The following is a 7,882-nucleotide window of genomic DNA, read 5'->3' as shown; positions in this document are numbered from 1 at the left end:
AAGTCATAAAAAAACGCTAACGCTTTTGTAAGGTTCATGACGGAATGCCACGGGGGGGTTTTTGCAAGGGTTTCGGGAGAGGAGATAGTTTTTTCTTACTAACGGCATAAATACTTAAAAAAATGCAACATCAAATTCATTAAATCCATCAATTAGTATGTAAATTTTTGTTTATATTACTAACCAATATGGATGTATAACATTCGAAATAAATAAGTTGGATTTGAATTTGAATAAAAATAACTAATTCGAAGATAAAGAAGATAAGATAATAAACATTAATATATATCACGAGTTACTTGACATTATAAGTTTTGAAAATAAAACAAGAGTGAGCAACACTTTTGAACTTCAAACTGCCATATCTCGAAAGTGACTGGATGTGCATTGTGGTATATTGTGCTGTTTTGTATTATTCTTTTATTACTATTATCCTATTTTTGTATTGTAAGCCGGAATATACTAAAGAGCAGTGTTCATTCAATTAAACATTAAAAAAAGGGTAACTCCCGTGACTGACTTGACATTGGCAACCATGACTGACTTGACATTGGCAAAATTCTTCAAGAGACGCCAGAAACTTAAGAACATAATAGAATAGAATATGCCTTGGATCCTTTTTGTTTAACTACCTCCAAATGTCAAATGAATCACCTTCACCTGGAAATATGTAATTTTGTCTCTAATCGGTATCAATTTAGTGCTACCTCAATTCATATCGTCAAAGCCGTCTGCGATCTCGGCATTATACTGGACTATGAACTTTTGTGTACGCCGCATTTTGACTTCATTACTCAGAAAACTCACAGAGTGCATATGCTCCTTGCAATTACTTGCAATGTTTAATACTTATTTATTGTAATTTGGTGGATTTTAATAATAAAATTTAGAAGCTACGGAAAACAATGATTATTACAAAATAATCATTGTTTTCCGTAGCTTCCCTTTGGCATCCAATTATTAGAATTTTAATGTAAGATGAAATTAATTGTTTAAATAACAAGCATTGTAAGTAGCTAAGTACATATATTAGTATTTAAGAACATAAACCAAATTTAAAAGGCTAAAAATAAAATATAAACGTACCTTATCTACGTCGGAAAAAGCAGCTGAAGTACACACAAAATGTCTCATATTATGACGATGTATTAGGTTACATTTAAGAGTGGGTATTATTTGTAGATATGCTTTATACAATATAGGTGACAACTTCTGTAAAATAAATGATAACCAGTTAAGTACATAAACTATTTTTTACATCAAAACCGTGTATATTGGCTTTTTTAAGCAAACAACCCAAGTTTCGGGCTCTTTACAGGTCCCAATAATATAAATATAAATACAATAAGGATAAAAGAACAATGGCAAAATCATAATTATAAAAATTCGTTAGCGTCTACAAATATCTCAATTACAAATTTGAATAAAATAAATTCACTATGTTTTTCAAATTATAATAGCGGTCTATCTAAGTCTGGAAATAAAATCATATTTAAAACGTCATATTTAATGACTAATTAGTATGTAACCGGGCTGATGTCTACAACTATTGGTTTCTTAGTTTCTTAACGTTGAGCGACATCTAACCGCCAAAATGCCATATCCATTTTTTTTTAGAATTTCAGTACCTAATATGGATATGGTTCACATTTAGTTCACGTAATATCAAATTTGTCAAGCTAATAAAAGTTTGTTTGAGTTAATAAAAGATTTATATGTTCATTACAAAAAATAATGTCGATAATTTCTTCTCCAAAATGCCACGCAAGAAAATGGTAAAACTGACAAAAAAATCCCAAAATCAGGGATAGATGGCACGTTTCATAAAAAAGTAATTTGTGTCCGAGTTACCAGTGCAATAGTCTGTGGTGTGTTACTAATTAACTCAGTTTTTTGTTATGGCTTAACTTTGACCATACCCGTATACAAATAATTTCTCTGAACTTTCGTTACGTCACAGACCCACGCCACCATTCAGCTTCTATTAACTCTGTTTAAGGCTTCTGTAGTTTATTTTTATATATTAATACACCGAATATATTTTATTCAATTAAGTAACACATAACCTCCAAAACTTCAAACTAATATCTTCTATTGCCTCTGTGGCCGAACTGTTACCATGCCGGACTACCACCCAGAGGTCCCAGGTTTGATTCCCGGGCCGGGAGAAATATTTGTATGGCCTACACTTATTTATCTAATGAGTGTGGGTGTCATTCGTGGTTGCCTATGTGTGTGTCCATGGCACCCGAGACACAGAATTTCCCTGGTGCGGGCCTAAGTTTAGTGTATGCGTTAAAAAAAAACTGACTTCTCAGAATGGTAAATCCAACCAAGATTTTTTCTGGAATTTCAACTCTCTATTTTCACATATTTTCATAAACAGATTATGTGAACAAAAATTTATATGGGAGTTTGCCCTTGTCCTTTAATATTAAAAACAAATAAATTATGATGATGATGATGTGCTTGACATGAACTTATAAAATTCTAAGAATAATTTGTTTATTGATGGATTATATAAGTATTCAGCATTATAGGACTGATTAATCAACGCTCATTAATACGAAGAATACTAAGGGGCGTATTCCAGAACTCTACTCAATGCTCAAGTCAGGACTTAAGTATGACTTAAAGCACTAGAAATCATACTGAAGTCCTTGCCATTAGGATCGTATTTCCAGTGCTTGAAATCATACTTAAGTCCTGACTTGAGCATTGAGTAGAGTTCTGGAATACGACCCGTAGACTCATTATTATTTAACAAAGCGGAGCGTAGGAGAACTGTGTTTTAACAGCTGTTTCGTTAGTTAGTCTAAGCGCATAGGAATGTGACTTCTCCCATCGTGAGAAAAACTCAAATGTTCCATTCGACATTTTCATTCCTACGCAAAAAAAAGGAAACATATTTGCTTATAATTACGTGTTTTATTCGCTTTCGCTGAATTTCACAGTATATAAGGACTTACAGCGTAGTTAGTGAAGACATAATACTTACATTGGTGTTACAGAATCACTTAACAATTGTAATATCAATAGTATTCATCCACTTACAATTACCATATTAGATCGCACACGTATGTGTGAGCATAATTAATATGTGGTAGTGCTTTTTGTGTGGTTGTGTCATTTCTTTGCCTAGTAGTTCAGCCTTACAAACTTACGTGACATTTAAATGTCTTTTGTTAAATGCAATGTGTCAAAATTTTATCAAAAGACGAAAAAAACATAAAAATGTTAGATAGGTATGTGTGTGTATGTGTGTGCGTGGCTGCATCCACGACCTAGCTATCGTCAGTCAATAAACAGTGGGAATCGAACTGCCGGTCGTTTCACTTGTCTCCCTTGCACGCATATATAACTGTTTAACATAAATAATTTAAGTTACTGCAAAAGAATCTTAATTGTATAATTATTATATAAACTATAAAAAAGGTGAAAAGGAACGTAATTTGACAAGGACTTTTACATAAATTGTGATCACCGACCGAGCCACTTGTCTATTTACATAATTGAGTTGTATATCAACATTGCATATTTGCAAAATGAAAAATAAAAAAAACTTACAAATGCTCCCATTCGACCATATCCTGAAACGAGACATTGACCCGTATATTCCGTGCGATATGAAGCCATAGGTATCTTATTAACGTAGTTATTGAAACGAAACGGTTCTTTTAAAAACTGCAATAAACACAGCTTAAATCAATCTAATCATCATGAGAATTTAAATTTCATAAATTCATCGCCTTAGTTCATGTAGTTTATTGTTGTTATTTTAATCTGAAGTGGTGCTATGACGAAAAAACTTGCCTCGAAAATGCCTGTAGATTTGTTTTGAAAATAGTTTCTACTATATTTTCTGAGAAGAAATCAGCACGCAGAAAACTCCCATCTCCGTCTCAGGCCTTGTGCAGTGCAAGAGCTACAGAGCGCAAAGTTAATGTTGCCATAGGCTTACTTTGAAATACCTGAAACTTCATAACACAAGAATTTCTTATCAACAAGAATTTCTTCATTGACCTTGTTATAACAAATTACTGCACGAAAAATTAAATATTGCTGAAATAATTAGTTGCCCGATTTAAAAACTATCCACATAATTATTTTTCAATACTTAGTGGTGAAACAATTAACTTGGCCACCACGATGATAGCGGCTATCTTGCACTGCACGAGGCCGTTCGCTGTCTGTCCTTAGTTTGTTTCTTACCACAACAGCGATGTCGTATTGCGGAAAACGAAAACTTGCCGGATAAAAGACACTTGAAAGTTTTCTCCACTGACCATGTTCCACGCTATCATCTCTTTGATAGTAATCTGTGTTTTGAAGAGTCCCTGCTATGGCAAAATAATTCATAATTTTCTTTTTCGGGGCCTGCCTGAAAGTAGCAATGAAAAGAAAAATATAATTTGGAAGTATGTTCTTCTTCTTCTTATCGTATCAATACCATACACTACACTATTGTGGCCCAGAACCCAGTCACGCTAACCGCGATTCTAGTAGCCGCCCTTAAATCTTGTAAATGTTAGGGCACGCACAAACAATACAGGTTAGAATCATTCGAAAATCTCCAAAAGAACAAATTGTCCTTACTCCGGCCAACCTGAGTCTAAATACTATTTAAAGACTTCCAGATCGACCATGGCAATTCGTGTCCTGGAGGAAGATTCCCAAGAAAATGGAACAAAGGAAGGTGGTACTCTTTCGGTCAGAGGATCGATACAATCGTTTCGAGCACATTTGTTGCAAATAATGCCACTCTTTTACGCTCAGATTACCAAGCTAAGCAATTGAAGTTAAATTTAACAAAGATGGGAAATTATTTACAAGATATGATATTAAAACAACCCATATATACGAAGAGTAAACGTGAAGCCATATATTGGAATTGGAAGTCCTATGTCAGTACAGAGTACTAAAAAAACAGACCTCAAAAGTCATTCATCCCCTAGTTTGCCACCCTTAGAGGTGGAATATTTTCTTCAAATTTAAAGTGTACCACGACTGAGGTACCCTCTTTCAAACAAAAAAGGAATCATTAAAATCGGTTCACAAATGCAAAAAAAAAACATACAGTCGTATTGACAACCTTCTCCTTTTTTTGAAGGCAGTTTAAAACTTAAATAAAAATTCATTAACGGGGCCAGCAACCGCGGTAACCGCAACGGCGTTTTAACCTTACAATATTTATGTAGATATAGCGATTAATATGGAATAATTAAGACATTATAAATTTCCTGTTATGTTTGTGTTTGACGTACCCTCTATTGAAGCAATTGCTTGCATATGTAGAATGGAAACAGTGTGCGGCGGAGATAATTTTTCTTTCTTCGATGATGGTGCCGCCACAAAATGTCTTGTAGAGGCCTTTTCTATTATGGGCCCGGAAAGCAACCTAAAATTTGAAAAAGGTGTCATAAGTATCTATCTATATACTCTACATAGTATAACGTCATGACTAAAATGTATTTGCTCATGTAGGTCTTATGCTTCAAGAATTTAATACATTTAAACAGTATCTTCTCTCAATTTACGAACCATGTGCCAGAGTCAAGTGCTAATAGCAAATGTAAATCGATCGCTGCGAGATAAGCACGTGTGGTTAGTACAGAGGCCGTAAGCAAAATGCGAAATAACTAATAAATAATTATTCATTTGCCTACTTTACCATTCTAGAATTCATACAAATAATTTGTAAATTACACTTTTGCACCTCACTACTGTCTAAGCTACCCTCGAAAGGATTTTGTGATGTAGTTGATTGTGGAGATTGATCTGGATATAATATTCATATTTATAATATTCGTATTCATTATATTATCCTCACTATTTATACATTTACTGTTGATAGCAATCTTGAGACTGAACGATGTGCAAGTTAATTCGTTTTCAATATGGCGTAATGTAGCATAATAACAGCGGCTCTGTAATCTAAACTTTATATATTGTTTATATATTTATATTGTTTATGAGTTGTTGAGACAATTAAACGATTTATTATTATTCAAATTCATATCCTAGACGAATACTTGTCGATGTATATCTCTAGTGATCCAGTATATAACCAAAAATAGAGACGAAACAAGGGCATCTCATTCTGGCAACTCATCAGGCAAATGATCCTTATATAACTTTTAAATATCAACTCTCGTTTGCACTGAAATCACAAATTAAAAAGCTGAAATAGTACAGCGCCAACAACTGACCTGTGTATATGTCATATTCCAAAAAAAATGTGTATTTATTGTAATAAAGATAATATCTCTAACAATGGGGGACTGTTAAATTCGGTAGTGTGAGAAAAACAGCAAATATGTAATTACAAAACAAACGGAAACACATTTCATCGGTAATTAATCGGTATAATATTAATCGGTAATTTAGTATATCGAGAGCGTCATCTGTACCGCGTCGCGCCAGCTTGGCATCCTGAACAAGGTGCACCGATTTTTTACTCCAGAGCTGCGATACCTGTTGTATAAAGCTCAGGTCCGAAGCAGCATGGAGTACTGTTCGCACCTTTGGGACGGCTCTGCCAAGTACTTGCTCGATGCTCTAGATGGACTGCAGCGCTACGCCTTCCGTGTTGTCAACGATCCTCATGTAACTGAGCATGCGGAGTCGTTACAGCTTCGCAGAGATATAGCGTCTCTTAGCGTATTCTATCGCCTGTACCACGGTGAGTGCTCTGAAGAGTTATTCAACCTATCCCTTCCTCTCCTTTCCATCAACGCACTATGGAAAATTTAGGCCTGTTTCGGACCAAAAATCTGTAACTTTTGAGTTTTTTGAGATATAGCTTTGATTTTTTTTATATACACAGTGGGATTGATGTAATTTTTTAAATACATATCAATTTTTTTTAACTACCCGCAGTTTTGACAAAAAATAATGTGCAAAATGGTAAATAGGTACTACCCGATTTTTAAAACTCGAAACGACCCGAAAAAAATTATATATGCATTGTTACGATTATTCTTTATTTGTAAAGTAAGACAAATGTGATTAAAAATGTTTTCTTCAAACAACAAAAGATTTTTTTTAAAGGGGAAAAGAAAAAAATATTAAAACAGACTTGTTATTATTTCGGATCTGTTTTCGACTCTTGCCAATCTCTTTTATCATTGCTAAATTATATCTATTTCAGAATCAGTGATGAGTAGATCCATTTTCAAAAGATGTAGTGTCTCCTCGTCAAACTCTTTTCGATTTTTAACATAAGGCTTCCGGATACTAGTAATAAATGGATCAGAAGTACAAAGCAACGTGTGAAATACGTCTTCATTCGTAGCAGATCTTGAGCACTTTCTTGAATGGTGTAGTCTAAATTTTTTGCACGTAGAGTCGCTTAATCAAAATTTCATCGACTCCTGTAATTTCAGCAGAGCAGGCAGTTATAAAAAAACCTTCTCGCAGTGTTACCGTCATTGCTATTTCCGCCTCCTTGTCGTGGTTTGTCAATGATTAATCCAAGCTCTTCTCGAAAGCGTCTTTGTACCATTGATTTCTTTTCTTGTTTCATTCGTTTATTTTCGTCACTCGTAGCTGACCACTTTTGAAACGAAAGATTGTAAGAAATATGCAAAATCATCTCCATACAGCGAATCCAGGCGTGTAGTGTTGATAATCCATAACGAAAAGCATTTTCATTTTCGGGCCTAGCAGTTACATTTTCTAAATTATTCATTAGACGTGCAGTAGCACCCCAAATAGTACATGTGGAACTAGAAGGAGTATCGGTTAATACCTGGGCCACTTTGCCATCTATCATTGTCAAAAAAAGTTCATGTTTAACTTGAACGCCATTGCCTTCCTTGACCAATCAATGATGGACTCAAAGCATTAATTTGAGTCTGAATATCGTTAACAACAGCTTTTG

At 34.3% G+C, this 7,882-nt stretch overlaps 1 long non-coding RNA gene across 2 annotated transcripts; it reads right to left on the bottom strand.

Annotated features, from left to right (window-relative positions):
• Positions 1–1,033: 1,033 nt before the first annotated feature.
• Positions 1,034–5,388, bottom strand: LOC113229582. Of its 2 annotated transcripts, none has more exons than XR_003310425.1 (4): positions 5,265–5,378; positions 4,213–4,377; positions 3,568–3,684; positions 1,034–1,212 (listed from the first exon to the last, which is right to left on the bottom strand). It is a non-coding gene; the product is annotated as an uncharacterized LOC113229582 (long non-coding RNA). The 2 variants fall into 2 exon arrangements; XR_003310424.1 differs by having other exon boundaries at positions 1,037–1,212; positions 4,213–4,381; positions 5,265–5,388.
• Positions 5,389–7,882: the final 2,494 nt, after the last annotated feature.

The sequence above is a fragment of the Hyposmocoma kahamanoa genome, unplaced genomic scaffold (assembly GCF_003589595.1).
Source record: "Hyposmocoma kahamanoa isolate Upper Pololo Valley unplaced genomic scaffold, ASM358959v1 62, whole genome shotgun sequence".
In the NCBI taxonomy this organism is placed as follows: Eukaryota; Metazoa; Arthropoda; class Insecta; order Lepidoptera; family Cosmopterigidae; genus Hyposmocoma; species Hyposmocoma kahamanoa.
Note: the sequence above shows the minus strand (reverse complement) of the source record. Positions and strands in the feature narration are given on the sequence as shown.